The 22,313-nt window shown below is 37.3% G+C and overlaps 1 long non-coding RNA gene across 1 annotated transcript in view; it reads right to left on the reverse strand.

Annotated features, from left to right (window-relative positions):
- LOC132437343 (uncharacterized) overlaps positions 1-22,313 on the reverse strand; it is a 298,528-nt gene that overhangs the window by 253,233 nt on the left and 22,982 nt on the right. Inside the window, exon 2 of the long non-coding RNA XR_009522006.1 lies at positions 19,680-19,782. This is a non-coding gene — a long non-coding RNA (uncharacterized lncRNA). The remainder of the gene's footprint in view (positions 1-19,679; positions 19,783-22,313) is intronic.

The following is a 22,313-nucleotide window of genomic DNA, read 5'->3' on the forward strand; positions in this document are numbered from 1 at the left end:
ACACAAATAACTCTTAAACACATGAATAAGAGAATAAGAAAAATGAAAATTAAAACTACACTAATATACCATTCTTTACCTATCAGATGGGCAAAAATACCAAAGATTAATAATACTGTTTGGCCAGGCAGTTGGGAAACAGGCATTTTTGTATGCTGTTAGTCAATGTGGAGACTGGCACAACCTCTACAAAGGTAATTTGACAATATCTATCAAATTTATAGAAGTACATACCCTTTAATCCAACTCTACTTCAAGGAATTTTTCTTAAAGTCATAGTGACTTATGGGTGAATAGACCTATATATAGGTTATTCACTGCAATATGGTTTGGAATAGCAAGATTTGGAAACTACCTAAATGTCCATAACAGATGACTGCTAAAATAGATTATGAAACACCCACAAAAGGAAATAGTTTGCAGGCATAAAAAAAGGATATAATCTGTTACTCAGGCTATGGAATAATCTCCAAGATATGTGTGTGAAAAAGCAAGATTAGGAACTACGCATTGGATGTTACTATATGTGTAAAGCAGGCTGTACAACCCAGATGTTGGGGAGAATATCCCCCGCTTGGCTTGTATTTGCTTATCTGCACACAAGAAACTGGTAATATATGTTGCCTCTGGAGATGGAAACAGAGGTGAAGTAATAATTTTCATGGTATTTTTATTATGTACCTTTATGTATTTTTCAAATTATGAACCTACTGATTATTTAAAATAAATATTCAAAAATACATATTTTTATAAATCTTTCACAGCACCTAGCAGTGCTTAATTCACAGTATGAACTCAGAAAATATCCAAATAATAATATTGCCTTATGTTTGCTTATTGTTTTTAAACTTGCAAATTCATTTACATTAATTATCATATTAAGAAGTATATGTAAACTGTTTTTATTAATGATCTAAACATTTTAGACTACATGTGAGTGTGGATATGAAGTCATTTGTACTTAGAAAATTGTCCCATAAAAGAAACACTTAACTTCAAGTATTAGAAAGTATTCCTCCCATTCCCACTAGACTTGAGATATTTTTTTGACTGACTATAAATGAATAAAATTTCCTGTAACAGTTTATTTAAAACTTTGATATACTTAAGAAACACAATTCTTTTTTTAAATATCGGCAAAATTGATATTTTTAATTGTTATATTTTCCTCAAAATTTTAACTCTAGAATAATTTTTTGTTTCATTTTTTTAATTAGAAAACCCAAATAAAGCACTAGCTATGAAGTCTTGTTTCTTTGAGAGATGAACTATATAATCGCCTAGCCATAAAAAATTATGCTTATTCCATCTGAGTAATGATATAAAGGCCTATTTTGAGGATTACATGATACACTATGATTTACATAATAATATACAAAAGGAGGTTCGTGTTCCCTTTCCAACCCACCCTTGCCTTTAGAATATGTTTGTTTCCAAACAAAATGCAGGATCTTGGGCTTCCCTGGCTGCACAGTGGTTGAGAGTCTGCCTGCCGATGCAGGGGACACGGGTTCGTGCCCCGGTCCCGGAAGATCCCACATGCCGCAGAGCGGCTAGGCCCGTGAACCATGGCCGCTGAGCCTGTGCGTCCAGAGCCTGTGCTCCGCAACGGGAGAGGCCACAAGAGTGAGAGGCCCGCGTACCGCAAAAAAAAAAAAAAAAAAAGTAGGATCTTATCATTTTTGCGCTCCCAATGCAAGCATTATTCTTTACCACACAAATTCCAGTTTATAGAAATACTAAAAATTATACTGACTGAATTTGAATAACATCGAAATTTTAATAAGCGCTCATGTCAGTCGATTATAATTCCAGAAGAAGGGCCTAAAGCATTCATCTTCTCAGAAGTCCCTGGTTCAGAACCAAAATACATTATCTTGGAAACGACTATGACAACTTTGCCCCCAAATTATCACAAATACAGCACAATCTTAACTTTTCTTCTTCAGTTGACAAACCTTTGAAATCACAACAGGATCCATAGGTGATCAACTCTAATAGGGTCAGGTAGTAGTGTGGTTGATGACAAGAGAAGTGATAGGGAAGGTGGTAAAATGAGAGCTCAGGCTGCATTTTAAAGGGAGCAGAGAGTACTTCCTCCCAGCCCCTGTTTCAGACCTTCCAGACAAATCACAAACTTAGATTTGCATGTGAAACCTTGTGATTTTTAAATATGATAATTATTCAAAGTTTATGTATGGTCACATTGTAAACTTTCCTTTATAGGACCCCCCCTCCAGGGTGTTCCACAAACATAGTGCCATGTGTTGTTAGTGAGAAAATGATGGACCTGGGAGTCTAGGGAACCAAAGTTTGAATTCCTCCTCTACCACTTAGCAACTTTGTGCCCTCAGGTGAGGTGCTCTCCACCTCAGTCTCCTTATTTGCAGAATGAGGATTATAATATCTATGGCTTTTGTAGCAATTATAAATAAAAAATATAAATGCCTATGCATTTAAAAATAATAAAAATTGTGTTTATGAATACTTTAATAAACCAAATAATAGTGTCATTGAGGGGAAATTTCCACTTGCTCTTCAAATCTGGACTTAGTGAAAAAAATAATGCCATTTATTACAGTTATAAATTACTATGACTGTGATTTACAGAAATCATAGACTATGTCAGGATACCAAGTAGTTTGCAGCCACATAGAGGCAGTGGTCTCTGATTGCTTCCAACTATGAACTGTCACCATCACTTATTCATCTTGTTTATCTAAGAGGGTCACTTGTTTTACATGTATATACATACCCACTTTTACTGAGTAATGAAGATGAGAGTTATGGTGAGAATAAAGGGAAAGGTGAATAATGCAAGAGGCAGTATTATTAGCATTTTGGCTCAGAGTTTGAGGTTGGGTGTCAAGTGAAACAATATCTCAGTCCTAGCTTTATCATTTTTTCTCACTGTTAAGACTTGGAAGAGTCAATACTTCTCTCTAAGCCTTAGTTTTTTCATCTGAAAACTTTTGGATAGTCTGCTCTAAAGGATTTTCCTCCTACATAGTAAGAACTCCATAGTGTTAACTGTTACTTTCTTTATTCATACTACTATATTCACATAAGATAGAAATATTTTAAACAATATAGCCATCCTGCCATAAAATAATTGCAAAATAATATCAGTTCATAATAATCAAGATGGCATAAAAAAAGGTAACCATACGTGTCAATGGCAAATTAAGACTCATTCAATTGTTTAAAGTTCTGATAAGGGATTTATCAACTGAGTATATTACATATGTGATGTGATGGATCCCATTTAATAAAAGGATAATATCCTTCCTAAGTATTTGAAATAAAAAACTAATATTAATAATTTCTTACGTTTGAAGAGTAATGTATTCAAATTGCTCACACATATATTACCTCATTTGTTCTTCAAATAAACTATGTGATATAAATAGAGTAGTTTCAAGAATAAGGAACCAATGCTGATAAAGATTATATTACTTGACCAATGGCACTTGAAAAGGAAATGATGAAGCTGAGGCCAAATGCAGGTTTGCTCACATCTAATTCAATTTTCAAAATACTATACCACATTTAACAATTTAGCATTTCCTCTTTTGTGTTAAAACCAAACTGTGATTTTTGTATTCCAGACTCATCAGCATTAACTTTGTTGGCAATGGCTTGAATGACCTTAACTAGTCTTTAAATCACTGTTGCCAGGTACAGAAATATAGGCATTGTCTTGAGAATCATTGTCCTTTTTATAAATACGTACTGAGTTCTCCAGCCTCACCATGTTTAATGTTTAACAATTGGAGGTACCAATAGGGAGGAGAAATAAGAACCCCACTCTAATGAGCCACCCTTCCTATCTCCAGACTCCAGATGAAATCCTGCCATGGTAACCATTTGGTTTAGTATAGCAATCATTTGTTAAATTATAATAATCAGGAGACTAGTGATACTCCAAGGTTCTGTTAAAACAGTTTAAGAACTATGATTAAACTAAACCAGATAAATATTTTAATTTTGTATAATAATTTTAATTTTTGTACAACTCACATACGAAATTAAATTAATACGGAATCATTCATTTTCCCTTAGAAAACCCAATGCAGTGTCAAATAAGAGGTCATTTACATTAGTTGCTACAGCACAAATTGGTCAAACTTGTAATTACATATAGTCAAAACTGGCAATTTGTTAAAGTAATTTCAATAATATTATTTTAAATAAAAAATGTTAACAGATATACCTTTAAAATATTTGCCAAAAAAAGTGATAAAGGGCTAATAGTACTGCCATGTAAATAGCCCATGTTAAATCAAAAATAAAAATACTACACACTCCTGAATTCCTTATCTGAGTGAGAGGTTATACTGGATCCTTGGCCCCAGGCCGTGATGTGCTAATAAATGTTTGACACCAGCTCTCTAGCAGGAAAAATAAATCTCTGATTTTAAGCATTTGCCAATTTCCGTAGAATAAATACTCACTAGAGTTGATTTCAAGCTACTAACACTCAAGTCACTCAAGGCAGAGTTAGAGAGGTGAACAATGGGCTCTCACAAGCTACACAGGCCAGTTCCAGCCTACCACTGCCCAAACTCCAAAACTAATCCAAATCTCCAGAACTTAGAACCATGTATTTTAGAAAAGCTTCCTCAGTGATTTTGCTACAGTCAGTCCATAGAACAGTGTTTAGGAACCATGGACTGCCTTATCGTACAACTACAGGAGTTTCTGAGACTACGAATGGGAAAACATTTGTTCAGCTTCTCCTGTGCAGCACAAAGCCAGGTGGAAGTGACCTCAGCATCACTATCACCTAGGACAACTCTGAATCGTGGAAAGAATATATCACTTTTAAATTAAAGCAAACTGTAAGGCATCCCCTTGGTCTATAGCTACTTGTGAGCCCGGATAAATGACAAGCCTTTTTGATACCTTCCTGAGCCAAGAAGAAAGTGCCTCCCTCTGATAAAAGTCACTTAAATCCTCATTGTTTCTCAAAGAACTTATTTAGTCCAGTCCTCTGCTTCCAAGAGAGGATGACAGCTTGGTGGTATTTCAGCTCCTATTGCCCACATTCATGAATTACTTATGAGCAATTTCAATTCTTGGTGTCAAATTATTCAACTGAAGCCAACAAATACAGGCATTACTCTTTGTAGACATGCCAATTTCATAGAATTTATAACTTTTAATCTCTGGGTTTACACCAATCTTCAAGAGACAGAAAATGAGAAGGATTAGTATTGGTAATTAGTCTTTGCCTGGGTCACCCTGAAAGCCTGAGAAAAAGGCTTGCAGGCAGGTAGTTTATTTGGGAATTGATCTCAGGGAATAGTAGTGAGGGATGGAGGAATCTGTGGGGAAGAAGTCAAAGTCATTACAAAGATGTGTTATCTAGCTGGAAACCTCTATGGGCAATAATTACTAGTTCAAAACAGATTATGAGGGCTTCCCTGGTGGTGCAGTGGTTAAGAATCCACCTGCCAACGCAGGGGACATGGGTTCGATCTCTGGTCCAGGAAGATCCCACATGCCGCAGAGCAGCTAAGCCCATGTGCCACAACTACTGAGCCTGCGCTCTAGAGCCCGTGGGCCACAACTACTGAGCCTGCGCTCCACAACTACTGAAGCCCATGTGCCTAGAGCCATGCTTCACAAGAGAACCCACTGCAACGAGAAGCCCGTGCACCACACCGACGAGTAGCCCCCGCTCACCACAACCAGAGAAAAGCCCGCACGCAGCAACAAAGACCCAACACAGCCAAAAATAAAATAAATAAAATAAAATAAATAAATTTATTAAAAAAAACAGATTATGAGAAGCTTTATGGACATGCATTTCAGAATTGCCCACCTGGTATTGAAAAGGAAGAAACATTTATCTACCTGGTATATTCTCTATTAGCCAAGTGGCCCCATGGGCATTAACTCCTTTGCCTCCATTCTTTTGGTTGATCATGCATGAGAGCCCAGCAGTTCTAAGGTAGTCAGAGAAACAGAAGATGGGAAAAAAGAAGGAACTGGCCCTGGCTGAGGCACTGTCAGACTATGCCTATATAAATCTGGTCAAAGTCTGTGTGGACCTGGCCACTGCAGCAGTGAATGGAGGAAAAAATGGAGCTAAGATGATATAAAGTGGTATATAAGTGGGGGTCCAGTTCACTAGGTAATAATAAAGTGGTTCTACCTACTTTGTAACTGTTGCTTGGTTCCATGATCTTATTCTTTGGACTTAGAGAACTAAAAATACTACCAAACCCCAAATCAATCCACAGACTTCTCTACACTGGCAAGAGGTCAGTGGGAGAAAAGACAATCTTGCTCGTAAAGGAACAGATTCATTTATGTATTTTAAAAGACTGTAAATGTTAAAATGACCATACTACCCAAGGCAATCTACAGATTCAACCCTAACCCTAACCCTATCAAAATACCAATGGTATTTTTCACAGAACTAGAACAAATAATTTTAAAATTTGTATGGAAACACAAAAGACCCTGAATAGTCAAAGCAATCTTGAGAAGGAAGAACAGAGCTGGAGGAATCATGCTCCCTGACTTCAGACTATATTACATAGCTACAATAATCAAAACAGTATGGTTCTGGCACAAAAACAGACACATAGATCAATGGAACAAGATAGAGAGCCCAGAAATAAACCCATGCACTTATGGTCAATTAATCTATGACAAAGGAGACAAGAATATACAATGGAGAAAAGACAGTCTCTTCAATAGTGGTACTGGGAAAACAGGACAGCTACATGTAAAAGAATGAAATTAGAACATTCTCTAACATCATATACAAAAATAGACTCAAAATTGATTAAAAGTCTAAATGTAAGACCCCAATACTGTAAAACTCCTAGAGGAAAACATATGCAGAACACTCTTTGACATGAATTGTAGCAATATTTTTTGGATCTGTCTCTTAAAGTAAAGGAAATAAAAGAAAAAGTAAACAAATGGGAGCTAATTAAACGTAAAAGCTTTTGCACAGCAAAGGAAACCATCAACAAAATGAAGACAACCTACTGAATGGGAGAAAATATTTGCGAATAATATAACCGATAAGGGATTAACATCCAACATATATAAACAGCTCATATAACTCAACATCAAAAAAACAAACAACCTGGCTAAAAAATGGGCAGAAAAACTGAATAGACATTTTTCCAAAGAGGAAATGTAGACAGCCAACAGGCATATGAAAAGATGCTCAACACTTCTAATCATCAGGGAAATGAAAATCAAAACCTCAATGAGATATCACCTCAAACCTGTCAGAATGACTATCATCAAAAAGAACACAAATAACAAACGTTGGCAAAGATGTGGAGAAAAGGGAACCCTTGTACACTGTTGGTGGGAATGTAAATTGGTGCAGCCACTGTGGAAAACAGTGTGGAGGTTTCTCAAGCTCCAAAATGTAGGACCCGAGAGAGAGAACAGAAAAGCCATAGAATTGACCACATATTTCCATCCATAAGCAGACAAGCTAATGCCACTGGAGAAATTTAAAGGGGCAGAAAGACAAAAGTAAAGACCCTTTTGGATTATATCCCATGATTGTATTAATTACATAGAATAGGCACCACAAAGCTTGCTTAAAAGCAACTGACATCATAACATCTGTTTTCATGTAACAACTTGTGAAGAGATGATTATTTACTTACACATTTGTTGACAATATCAAATTTGGGTGTTTACCCACTGACCAACTCTAATTCACATTTAAATCTTGTATCAATTAGGTTAGTATGAAAATTTCAGCAATGTCTAGTACCAGCAATGTCTAGTACCTTAGGAAACAACTCAGATAATATTTATACCCACTAAATTTTGAGCACACTGGTCAGTAGCACCAGTTCTTAACAGCACAGTGTTAGTGCAGAAGTCATTCCCCTGCAACCCCTTCATGAAAGAGAAGAAACATTAGTAGGTAAAAAAGAAGAGCCTTAGGTACAGTGCAAGCAGCAGAGCAGAGTGGTTAGGGTATTGGAATATGCAGTTAGATTGCTTGTTTTAAACAGCAGTAACCTTGGGCAAGCCATTTAATCTCTCTAAGCCTCATTTTCTCATCTTAAAAATGAGGATAATAATTTCTACTTCATACGGCGTCTGCGAGGAGGAAATGAGATAAAGTATATGAAACAGCACAGTGTCTGCCATATGGAAGGTTTTAACAAATATTACTATTATCGTTATCACATTAGTCCTCTAGAGAACACTGTAATACACACATAACACACAATGGGCTAGAAAAATAAAGAGAAATTTCTAGAGTGCTATACAAATGTAAAGGGCCACTGTTGATCTTACTTTCATTCTCTCTCTCTCTCTCTCTCTCTCTCCCTCTCTCTCTTTCAAAAGGAAATATAATAAAATAAGTTTGTTGTGGTAGAAAAAGGATATCTTGAATGGTTTTTGTACTCAACCTCCCAGAACCTCAGTTTCCCCATTTACAGAATGGCAATCATATTGCAATGCTTAGTTCTCTGGGATGTTGAAAGATGAGAACAGGTAGCATGTTGTGAACAGCTCAGCAGTGAGTTACAGACACAGACATGCACATCGAGGTTTCGAAGTGGCTTTGAAGCATCTTCCCTACGCTAAGAAGCTCTTCTTGCACTGCAACGGAAAAAATGCAGGATCTTCACATCTGGGCTTCAAGAAAAGTAAGAGAAAAGTGGCTTCTTAGGACACAAGGTGTGAGAAGACTGCAATCAAAAGTCCTGCCTACCACCAGCTTTAGGCAGATAGTTAAGAATATTTTTAAAGATCAACACATAGAGATCAAAAGAAATAAATGTAATTATTTACAATGTACAACATTATGAAATTAAAATTCTGAGAATAACTTTTGACTGGCATCATTAGAAAGTTTCTGCTCCTGAATGTTCAAATATATATGTCAATGTTCATCAAAAACAATGATTATAAGGTAATAAATCAAATATTACTATATAAAAAGCAATCTTTTTAAAATGCTAAGTATTATGAAACCTGTAAATATCAAAATAATACATGTGATTGGTATCTAATATTATTTATAAAATATAAACTACACATGATAAGTTTAGTAAATTCCTTAGGAAAAAGCTATTTTCAGCACTTCCAAATCTTACACTGTTTTGCAACGAATGGGGTATGTTGTAACTTTATTTTACCTACCCTCAGATGAATAAGGTTTGATTTAATCATCTTGTAGTCACCAGAGAAATAAGGATGGAAAAAAGTACTGTGCAAGGATATATTCCAGCATCACAAGTGGAGGCAGCAGGACCCCCATCCACTGACTGTGTGATCTTGCCCAATTCACTCGATCTCTCCTCTTCTTTAAAAGAAGAGTAATAATTGAATGGGCTGTCAGGGTCAAACTGAATGTAAAGGAGCTGGGAGAACTGCTAAGTGCAATATATAAATAGATAAGCCACTCAACCTCACTGTGACTGTTTCCTCATCTGTAAAATGAGGTATGAGAGCTGTCACTAAAAACTTTTGAAGCATGTAAATTCTGTGATTCTAGGCTTAAAATGAAGGTAGAAAAGTTGCCTTCTCCCACCATATCTCATTCCTAGATATAGACATCAACCCCCAAATCACACACCATTTTTGTGGACTTGTTTCTTCACAGACTGCCTGCCAGACACAGCAGAGATTGGGTGACAGCACTACCTAAGGCAACACACATCTTAAATACAGATAGGCCCTTCTTCTAAAAGAACTTTGAAAACTGTGAGTTTAATTGCAATTAAAAAGTCCATTAAGATCCAGTGCAACTAGCATTAAAATAAACAACTTTCTAATAAAATATACCAGTATGGATTTTATGCTTTAAAAAAAAAAAAGGATCCTCAATGGATATAACTATGTGTAACATTTAAATATTTATGCATAAATTTTCATTTTACTACAAATGAAAATTATTGGTTTATCTAATAAGTAATCAGTGTATGAAAGGGATTTTAAATTGAAGAAAGTAATTTAAAATAACCAAGCATGCTTAATGAAAATTATCCCTTTTAAAATCTTTTTTCTAATTAATGTGTTTTTCTAAAATTTAAAAGAAGCCGGGTATTCAATAAACTATGACATCTAGATATTTTACATTATCCTTATTTAGATAGGATTTTAGGATTAGAAGGGACCTTTAAATGTCACCTGTTTAGCCTTAGTATCACATCTGCCAAGTGGTCATCTAATGAATGTTTGAATTCCTCAAGTCTCAGGGAACTCACTCCCTCTCATTTTAACTTCAGAGAGCATGGATTATTAGAATTTCACCTATTCTGCCAAAACTCAACCTAACTTTTTAACTTAGAAAATTAACAAAATGACCAAATAATGACCAGTGTCCAGATTTGGAATAACACTATAGTAAAAGCAAACAACTTGTTAGTTTAATTCAACTGTGCCTGAAGTCATCTGGCATTAGACAAACTCCACAACACAGGTGAAACAAATTTCCATGGAAGTGTTCTTAGCACTGCAGAGACCAACTGTGCTCATCCAATTCCCCACAGGCTGACAATCGGGACCTACAATACCCACGGCCAGGTGCAGGCCCTGAAAAACAACAATCAGTGAGCCCTGTTCTGCCTGAGCCAATGAGAATGAGGCCTGACTGAATATTAGAGTTATGGTCCCAAAGGTCTGGAATTTGTCTGTCAGCAGAAGCTCATGTCTTCCCTGACCACAGTGATCCCAAGCCCCAGGCTGGAACCTCTGTCCCACCATTCATACCAAGTCTCTATTTCTGGCCTTCGGCCATGCTTTCCACTTTATATTCAAGCTCCCTATCCTAAATTCTGGTCCATTTGCCTGGGATCCAAATAATTGCCTACCTCTTGTTTCCTTAATGTGGCTGGACCCTAGATGAGGTTCAGGTTCTATCTGGATCTGTTCTCCCAAAAACAAGCTACCTCTACCTGACTGTAATTTTCTACTCTCTCCAGATACTTCTATGGCTCTATCCCTACTTATCATTTTAAGAGCTTCTGTGACGTTAATGGTTGTTTGTCTCAGACTTGAACTACTTCCCCTTGAACACTGGAATATGGACTTCTGGCCACAATCCATGGGAGTCAGCCCCACCGCCATGTTAATCTCTCTTAGGGACATCATGAGAGAGTAATAGGGGTCCTGGCTCAGTTTTCCAAGACTTGTCCCCACCTGCTCCTGATTTACTCCACTTATATGCTATTGAGGTCCCAAAATGCCTGGTGCTAGAAACCCTCTCAGATACTAGGACAACAAATTTAAAGGTCTACAGAAAGTTGATTCAGACTAAAGTACAAGGATGGATATGCAGTATTCAATTAAGAACAGTTAAGAATATATATTCCCTGAGCAAGAGTTCTACAGGATGGCTTGGTAAAAGAGGATGCTTTTTAAGCTAAATGGATATAATAGTGACAAAGTGAAGCAAACATTTCAAGCTATATAGGGAGATATTTTGAAACAGAAAGATCTGACCATCGTTCCTTAAATCACATCTTGTAAGTGACTTTAGCCAGGCAAAATCACAACCTTGCTTTCCTAATCCCACCGTGCATTCTAATCTTCCCCTTTTAGCACCCTTGTCTGTCATATATACTCGCGGTGATTACATTCTCTCTTGCATTTTTCTCTGTCTCATATGAATACATCTTATCTCTAAAGCAGATTACAAACTCCATACCTTACCTTATCATACCAGGAATGTTTTCAGTAGACAATAAATTCTTACTGAATTGAATTGAACTGAAACAAATTGGGAGAAAAATGACTTTACATTGCAGAAGAGCTAAGTTAACAAAAGATTTGAATCAAATGCCTAATAAAGTTCTGAGACTGGATAACTGAGGCTTAGAGAGAGACTGAAAATAATATTGCACAAATTAGAAAACAAGATGTGGAACTATAATACAGACAAAAGCTGTCAGTTATCGACTGTGGTAGGGGGAATAATGGGCCCCTAAAGACATTTACCTCTTAATCTCTGGAACCTGTGAATATATTATCTTAAAGGCAAATTGTACTTTTCAGCTGTGATTCAGTTAAGGCTCTTTAGATGTAGAGATTTTCCTGGATTATCCAGGTGGGCCCAACATAATAACATGACTCCTTGAAATTGGAAGAGAGAGGCAGAAGAGAGGGTCAGAGAGACGATATGAAGAATAAGGAGAGGTTTGAAACATGAGAAGGATTCAGTTTGCCATTGCAGGCTTTGAAGACCAGGAAGGGGACAGAAAGCCAAGGAAAGTAGGTGGCCTTTAGAAGATGAAAATAGGCTTCAGCTGACAGCCAACAATAATGCCCTCAAGGCCATTATGCTAAGTGAAATAAGTCAGCCAGAGAAAAACAAATACCATATGATCTCTCTTATATGTGGAATGTAAAAAAACAAACAAACAAAAACAAGTTCATAGATACAGAGACCAGATTGGTGATTACAAGAGGTGAGGGGTAGGGGGATGAGAGAAATGGGTGAAGGGGGTCAAAAGGTTAAAAAAAAGTCCCATGCCATTTACCTCCATGCAATATTTGGGACATACTTATACCAGAAACTGGGGGGAGCCTGGGGTCCCTATGCATCCAGAGAGCAGCAAATATAATAGTGAGAGGTTGATAGAATGAGCTCAACAGTCAGACCAATGAACTCGACTCTGGACTCTGTGTGTCCTAAATCAAGTTACTGCACTTCTCTAAGCCTTCCTTTCCTCATAGGGCTAGTAAAATTTTCCCCTGGGGATGGTATGAAATTTTCAAAAATATTTTTTGATTGTCAATTTTCCACATGATTCTCCCATAACACTCCTTATCTTTGCTTCCATTAAAAAAAGAGAAAGAAGTAAAGAAAGAAAAAAAGGAAAAAAAGAAAGAAAACGGGGGTCTAGGTCCCACAACCACAAGGAACTGAATTCTGCCAGCAACTCAAATGAGCAGGAAACAGATTCTCCTCTAGAACCTCCAGGAAGGAACAGAGTCTTCCAACACCTTGATTTTCATCTGGTGAAATCTGTACTGGACTTCCTACCTACAGAACTGTAAAATAACAAATCTGTGTTGTTTTAGGTACTAAGTTGATGGTAATTTGTTAAGGCAGCAATAGGAAACTAATATAGGGAAAGAGAAAGTTTATTTGCCAGCCCTAGTTAGTTGGACAGTCAGAGTTACTAAGACTGGTTCATGTGACTGAGGGTTTAGAGTTTGTTCACACATTAACTATGTAGTTTGGGGGCTAGGGGCTCAAATGCAGAGATCGCGAGACATTTCTGAGGCAAACAGTGGGAGAACCTAACCAAATAACTACCAGATTTGGTTCTTTCTTTCCCTTTTCTCCAACTCTTCTTCATTGCTCCTCTCTAAGTTTCCAACTTTTATTTAGTAATTTATTTAACAAATCTTGTAAGGCCTTAGGGATCCAAAGATATAATATACATCTTTCCCAAGTAGCTCAAAACCTTGTCAGTACAACAGATGTATCAACAATTTACATTATATTCCTAAAGAGCAGACCAAATATTTCACCTGCATTCTCATTTAACCCTCACAGCATCTTCCTACATAGGGCACTAACTGTATTGCAGACTATAAGTAGACACTGTGTGTTTATGTGCGTGTGTGTGTGTGTGTGTGTGTGTGTGTAGAAAAACACTCAAAATGGGGCAGGAGGAGAAAAATTTTGAAAAAAAAAGAGTGCTCTGCTAAGCTTTAGCTAGTTTAGTTTGCACAGTGTAGACATGGCCATGAATAATATTTTACCCCCCAAAGATTCAAAATCAAAGTATCTCTTAAATGAAATTCAAAATGGATCAAAAAGAATTGTTATAAGCACTAAGCAATTATTAATTTAAATCCTAAATAAACTCCTGTTAGCCATTAATATTAAAAACAGCTACTGAATTTCTCCAATACTGTGAGAAAAAACCCAACAATTAGTTTACCAGAATTTCATGAACAGATAGGAACTGCATTCATTTCACACCTACCCTACATCAAACACTGCGTGAAGTACTTTACTGGCCTTATCTCATTTACCTCAATACAGCCCCATCAGTCACTCACCTTCTAGGTAATTCCTTTGTTACCGAGGAATTTGAAGCTCAGAAGAAATAAATGTGCTGGCCCACTAGCAGAGAAATATTCAAGGAAAAACAACAATAAAGCAACAAAATTGTTATCGGTGGGACAAACTGGACAGCAAAACAAATGTCAGATAAAGGTATGTAATAAACTATTAGTTTCCTATTGCTGCTATAACAAATTACCAGAAACTTAGTGGCTTAAAATAACACAAATGTATTGTCATACAGTTCTAGAGGTAAGAAGTTCAAAATCTGTCCAACTGGGCTAAAGTCAAAGTGTTGGCAGGGCTGATTCCCTCTGGAAGTTCTAAGGGGAAATTTTGTCTCCCTGCCTTTTCTAGGTTCTTGAGGATGTCTGCATTCCTTGGCTCATGGTCCCTCCCTCCATCTTCAAGGCCAGCAGGGCAGCCTCTCCCAATCTCTTTCTCTAACTGACTTTCCTACCTCTCTCTTAAAAGGACCCTTGTGATTACACTGGCCCACTCAGTAATCCAGGATGATCTCCCCATCTCAAGATTCTTAATCACATCTGCTTAGTCCATTTTGCCATGTATGGTGACATATTCACAGGATATGGCAGTTATCTTTGGGGAGCCATTACTCAGCCTACCACATAAGCATATGTAGATTAAAGTCAAGGAAGAGAATTTAGCTAGGAACAAGGAAGTACTGAAGTTTAGAATTTTATCTCCTACTCCTCCCTTATGTGTGTTGAACAAACACTTTTGTCAAAAAAAATGGGTGAAATGCCTAAGCACATCTGAGATTCACTCTGAGAAGGACAAATTCAGATGCAGGACAAAAAATCAAGCTGGGTCGAGGTTAATGGACTATGCAAAGTCCTTCTCCAGAGCTTGGGCAATCGCAGTACATTCAAGAGGCCTAGACACAATTCTCCCAACTATTGGCATTCCTATTGCTGCTCATTAACTGTTTTCAAATTTCTCTTAGACCAACGTAGAAGATTTCGCTAGCAAATAATTACCTGAAATCTCTAAGCAGCTCCTGAGAGAAGAACCCTAGAGCTAGCTGTCTTAGCATTATAAGGTAAAATAATCAAGAGAAGAACCAGTGATGGCTCATAAAAGCACTGAGTTCCCTGAATTCTCAAGGCCATGCCATTTAAAAGATCTAACATGTGGATTATTACTATAAAATATAAGTGTGATAAAGAAACATCATCAGGGTCTGAGATAGAAGGAGTTCAGTTCAGGGCTCAGGCATGTGGCCTGAGAAAAACATCCCTCCCCATCTCACACTCTATTACCACACGTACCTAACTTGTCTCTTTCCCTTCAGTTTTGCCCCACTAAATTCATATACCTCAATGCCAAGATTATCTTTTCAAAACACATATCTGATCACCTTGCTTTCCATCTTAACCTCAGGTAATTCTGTCTATAGAATGAAGTGTAAACTCTTTGATTTAACAGATAAGGTCCTGAAACTGAGGCTACCTACATTTATAATTTTATCTCCTAATCCTCCCTTACGTGTGTTGAACAAACATTTTTGTCAAAATGGATGTCTCAGTATTGAAGATACCTTTCTTATTTTTATCTCTGTCTTTGCATATGCTATTCCTTTAACCTGAAAAAAAAAAGACATTTATTCAATGACTAGCCAATTCAAATGTCAATCATTCAGCAAAGCCTCCCTGAAACTAGCTCAGCAAAGTTTTAAATTCTTCCTATGTTGTGCTCCCATTGCTAACATAGAGGCATAGAGAAAATGTTCCTAGTGCATGGCAAACTTGAACCCAAGCTACACCAATATCACTTTCCAAATAATTCCCATCTGGTCATGGCACAGCAAGGGACCCCAGGGATCGTGTTTTCAGCATGTGCTGTCCATCAGATCAACTACAAAGGTTTGTAAAAGATTGGAAAAAAAAAAAAGGGTCCTTAGACTCACTCCTGGTATACTGAACCAGAATCTATGCCAGTGGTGCTGAGAGGGCTTGCAGGTGTTTAATAAGCTTCACAGGTGATTCTGATGCAGAAAAGGGAATAAAGGTCCTCAACCAGGTTGATGCCACAACAGATACAGGACTGTCAATGCTAGTAACTGGGAGTGTGAGATCAGACCCATTGGAGAGGGTCTAAGCCAGAGCTAAGCAGGTAGCCAGGGCCACAGGTATGCGGGCTAAGACTCAGGGCAGCAGAGGGCTGAAGTCAGGAAACCAAGGTGGAAGCTCTTCTATCTGGATCAAAGAAACATCAGAAATGGAGGAAGAGCAGGACTCAGTAAGTAATCCAGTACATCTGGCCTGTCTTAGACACACTGGGTACCTAACTTTGGGAAATGAGAGTAATTCTAGAAGTCACCAACTGGAAGCTTCTCCAAAGAGCAACACTGCATCATCTGGAAACATTAGAAAAGTATCTTGGGCCCCATCCCAGACCTACTGAGTGAGAATCTGCATTTTCTCCTTATCCCCAGATGATATAAAAGCCACATCAAAATTTACAAAGCACCCAAGCCTGGTTCCAGATGATGCCAGTGCTGCTAGTCTGTAGACCACATTATGAGAAGCAAGTCTTGACCTACAACTGAGCATGCAGAAGAAATTCAAGTGTTACCACTGTTAGCAGTTTGAGGGCAGGAATCTCAATTACCTTGTCTCAGCAATTAGCACAGGGTCTTAGGAACTGATAATACAGTCTATTGGTTGAGACCTCAGGACTTGGAGCTGGTTCAATTCCAACTCTACCACTCACAAGCTGTGTGGTATTGTCAAGTTACTTAACTTCATTATGCTTCAGTCTCTCATCTGCAATACAGACATAACTGCCTCATAAGAGTGAGGGAGAGAGAGCATGTTATTTTTGATAGCACTGTAAGTGCTCAATAGATGATGAAAAAAATTAATAAGATAATGAATTATTGATTAATCAGTTGATATACTGATTTTTGGTGAGTAAAATAGATCCAAAATTCTGGTGGTGTAAATGATCTCAATCTGACTCATATAAACTAAGAAGAAGAAAGACTGAAATCTTAGTGACTGACAGACATTCCAGGCATAAGATTTCTGAGAGTATTAATATGTAAGTTATCCTAAGTGACGGATGAAAGAACTGTCTAAAGCAAGAGAATCACTAACCTTTTTGGAGTAGTGACATCAAAATGATGTTTATGAGATCTCAAAGCTCTCTTAATTCTCCCCCAAATACCTAAGATGGAAATTTTTCATGGCTTATTTTCACTAAATTAAATTTAAATTGATTTACTTGACAACATTTTGACATTTTTGCATTATAGAGTATTGCATCTGCCATAATAAACAATATACATTCAAAGAAACACATTTAGTTTTAGGCTAATCCTTAAAATAACTTCCTTATTTTTGTCTAGTGCTTTTAAATTTTCAAAAAACTTTCACTCCTTCTACCTCATTTATCCCCATAACAACTCTACAGTTGTTTTTTCTAAAGCCTAGAAAAGTTTGTTATTCCTGTCTGACAGTTGAGGAAATGGAAAATGATTTTAAAGTGCTCAAAGTCACATAGCTGGTTTGTGGCAGAAATAGAACTAGAACCAAGTTTTCTAACTCCCAGCCATTTCTTTAAGCTACCTACCGGTACCACTACCACCATCTGGTTGCCACATATTATTCTGTATGCAAACCCACGACAAAGCCAGGTCACCAGCTCAACTGCCCAATATCCTAATTCCTCTCCCAAACAAGTGTCCTTTCCCCAAAAAGGATGTTCTAAATACCACAAAAGCAACAGTTTCCTAAACATACAGGAAAACCTTTTTTATTTTGTTAAAGTAACTTTTCAGTTCTAGAAGTTAGAAGTCAAATTTGGAGGTGCGACTTTAAAATTTTTTAAATTATGGTGAAATATAATTTTTTTTTAATTTGACTAGTTCATTCATTCACTAAACACTACATCTGCCTACAGATTTCTCAGTTCAACTGTCTTTAAAAAAATGTTCTAAGCTATAAAAGGAAGTTTTTAAAAAGTGTTACTGTGCATTCCAATTTTGGATACCAATATTTATTGAGTCCTAACACTTGGGTTTTAGAAATGAGCACAAATCTTAGACTGACAAATGATAAAGCAATGGGATCTTATTAATAAAGATTAATATTTAAGTCTTCAAACATACCCCAAGCAGCACAGCATGTTCTTAAAAAAAAAAAACAATCACTGTAGTTAAAGATTTCAATTTAGTCATTAAACTTCAGAACTGATACTGTGAAATGTTTTCCCAAAGTTAGTATACATTTTTAAAGCATTTTTAAAGGTTCTGGATAGTCTATAACGTTATATAATTTATGACAACAATTATGACAGAATCACTAAAGAAAAACTGACAACTCTAAGCTGACAAGTGTAAGAAATTCCAGAGTTGCACTGACAATTCAGATCTACTTCCTTTCATGCCCAGATTCACTTAATATCTCATTTGGTTTTCAAACCTCCCCTCAGAAGCAATTGGAACAAAACCATGAGCAAGCTCAATCTCCATTTGGGCATGTAACCCTTTTACAAACACAATTACAGCCAAACACTATTGTAACCTGATTTGCATTTGCACTAAGTTACAAAGCACATTGAAAATGCATGCTACAGACTTATTAAGAGGATAGATTGCAGGGCTTCTGTGAACACTAATTAAAAAGGTTTTATCTTTCCCCTCTGATCCACTGAAATTGTTCAAATGCCTTGCCTGCTACAACTTTGTTCAAAAACAGTTTTCAAACATGTGATCAGAGCTAGGCAACTATTTCAGGTGGCTTGATTCTGTTTCCACCGTGGACAAGGCCAGAAAGACAAAGTTTCAGTCTAAACTTTGAGCTTCCTTTCCTTTGTTATTTTGTGTTGCAACCTTAGCATTATCCAACTGTGGACTTTTATCTGTGAATATCTAAATCCTGTCTTGTGGAAAACTAATTACTGAACCACTGAGAGCTTCATAATGTCCTGCATTTAAGTCCTGAGCATCATACATAATGCATAGGCAGCAGTCTCTGCACTCTGATTACAGAACACTGTCATTAAGTGAGCAAATTAAAGATGTGAATAATTCACTGGCTGAGCTTATTGTCAGTGCTGCATTGTGAAATTAGAATTTCTAATAAGTACTGCAATTTTTTTAACCCAATTAACACAGAGAACATCTTGAGACTGATTAGTACAATAAAAATTATTACCTTATTCTTTTGCTTCACAACAGCCAAATTAAATACTGTACTTAATTATGCAGCATTCATTCCTTCTCTGTTAAAAAAAAAACCCTATCATTTTAATAAGAGTTCTAATATTTGTATGTGAGCTAAAAATACAGCACATGCATCTGTAGCTCACTGTCTTTTTGCAAAGTTTTTTTTTAAGAGTCTGAACATCAGTATTATCACCAGTGGTGGATTATGATGACACCAGTCTATTCTTAAACCAAATATTTTTTCTAAAAAAACAAATAGCACACACAGAATTGACAAAGTAACTAACCTCCCCAAATTGAGTTGAATATATTATACCTCTGCTTTTTTTTGGGTCTTTAGATGCAGATTAACACAGATTTGCCCCTACTGTACTATATATGATTGAGGCTGAAACATATATTTAAGAAAATTAACTGATTAGGAAAAAATCAAGTATCTGTAAGAGTGGGTCTTACCTCAGATGCTCATATAGCACACAGTGATCTGTCTCACTCCTGCCAGGCAAGTGGGAAAGTCCAGTTTATGCTCGGCATGATGATCCTACGCAGAGAGTGTCTGCTGCCATGTTAAATAAAGAAAATGATCATTTAAACGGGGGCTTTTGTCTCCCAATATTTCCTCCTGCTGCCCCTTTCGCATCAAAGCCCAGAGAGGCAGGCACATCTGGCAGCAGTCCCTGCCCCTGACCGCAGCTGCCTCTGGAGAGCTCCCCCCTTCCTTTCAGCTCCTCTGCATCCCCTTCCTGGGCAACTTCAGCCCCCTAAAATGGGGGAAAGAAACGATGACATTGCAGGCAGAATATGAGATTGTTTGTTCAGCTTCTGAGCCACCTCCTTCCTGTCTAGATATTTTACAGAAAGGGAATGAGAAGAGGGAAACAGCGAAGGTGCTCTGAAAATCAGTCAGACACAATGCAATAGGGAGATGGAGAGGAGGGAAAGGAGAAAGAGAGAGCGAGAGTGTGTGTGAAGGGGGGGTAGCTGTCAGTGCAGATAAATCTGCATATGGAAATTAGGGTTATCCTGGGTGCAGTTTTATTTAACTATGATCTACTGTTTTTTTAATTAGACCAGAATTTTAGCAAAGGAAAGGAAGAAGGAAAGTGAGTCTTGAAACCAGAGACAGAAACTTCTAATTCAATAGACTTAAAATTTCATAGCAACTGCAAATAGCAAATCTAGAAGTTGTAGGAAAAAGAAAAGGAACAACAACAACAACAACCAAAAGGAATTTTTTTCCCTGTTTTATTTAATAAACTAGAAAACCTCCCCACCTCCAAAAAAATAAATAAATAAATAAATAAATAAGGAAATTGGGATAAGACTGTAAAGCATTTGAAAGGAAGGAAAAAACACCTTTCATGGTCTGTGTAAAAATTTTCCTTAAATGATAGAAGAATCATATGGGACAAAGGAATTGTCAAAAGTAGAAATTGGCATTACATGTGGAAACCAGTAGCAGCACATTCTGCATTTTAATATCAGAGGTATAGCATGTTTTTTGCCTTCCTTAGAAAACACCTTTTGCAGCTCTAACCTATGGCAAAGTGCCACAGGCTATAATCAGTTTGAGGTTGTCACTGACACAAGCCAACTACTCCTTTTGAGACACTGGGAGTAAAACAGTGAGGAGGCAGAGTTACCACTACGGGAGGTTGGCTGGTATGCTTGGCACTGAGCCCTCCACCAGAGGTGCTGGTTGGATAGCAGTTTGACCAGAAGGAAGCATGAGTTAATTCTGTAATCTGTGAGTGGGGAATTTCATGGAACGGATTAACATTTACTAGTTCACCTACAATGTGGCAAATATTGTAAATGAACACTCCATGGTTTCTGCTCTCAAGAAGCCAGAATTCGATGGAAAAAAAAATAAATTAAAAATGAGATGGTAGTGCACTTTTATAAACCAAGGAGTGCTTCAGATAGTCTAGATTTGAGCAGTGTGAGGAGTTGTCAGTACCCTCAAAGCTCTCCACACAGATGGCTGACTGGATCCTACAAGACCAGCTCAGGCACTGTAAATAAAATTACTTTGTCCCTTTGAACTTTTGCTTCTTCAACTGTAAAATACCTGCTTTTTAAGTTTGGGATAAGAGATAACAACAACAAAAAAAAAACATCACCTTTTGTCTGGCTCATGATAATGGCTCAAAATATCAAATCAATTTTCAGTTCAGATGTCACCTCCTCTGTGAATCCTTCCCCAATATCTACAAACAGGCTCAGAGGATTCTTCTGCAATTCTCCCACTGTTCTCCATTATATTATATCCTTGTCATTTTCAGCAGGTCTGTCTCTTTACCAGTGGGTCTCAACCAGGGGCCATTTTGTCCCCTTAGGGGATATTTGACAATGTCTGGAGACGTTATTGATTTTCACAACTGAAGAAGAAGGGTTGCCATGGGCATCTAATAGGCAGAGGCCAGGGATGCTGTTAAACAATCTACAATACACAGAACAGGTCCCAACAACAAAGAATTATCAGGCCCAAAACGTTAACAATGTAGCAATGAACACAACTAGCACCCAGATATTGGTTTCTAATAAAAGGAACCGGGGTCCTTGGAAAAAAGGCTGATTTTAGATGTGGGGCAAGAAAAATACGTGATCTAGAGCATCTTCTAGTGCTAGAAAGTAAGAAGTGCTCAAAAAACAACGAAAGTTATAAAACAAAACGCTGATGGCGTATGTCAAAGGGACACAGGAACCATCTGAAAGATCTCCCAAGGGCAAAAGTTGGAACTATTTGAGCAACAAATACACAAAATAGTATTGGATTATAACCTAAGCTATAATATAAATATCCATGAGTCCATAGTGGTATAAATAAGTTATCGAAAACTAATTAAGTGAAAGAGAAGAGAAATCTTCCTTGCAGAAGAATTCCAAATAAAAAAATCCTTCCTCAAGGAGATGGAACATGACTCTCCACTCCTTAGGTGCGGGTTTCTCATAATAACTTCCATAGTCGTGGGTGGGGAGGCGGGACTGAGAGTAACTTTATAGAGGAGAAATCTGACCTAACACTACTTCAGCCAGGTGGTCAAGGTTAACATCAACAATGGTAAGTCACGTTGTTCATGTATGTGC

This window comes from Delphinus delphis, chromosome 14 (assembly GCF_949987515.2).
Source record: "Delphinus delphis chromosome 14, mDelDel1.2, whole genome shotgun sequence".
Lineage (NCBI taxonomy): Eukaryota > Metazoa > Chordata > Mammalia > Artiodactyla > Delphinidae > Delphinus > Delphinus delphis.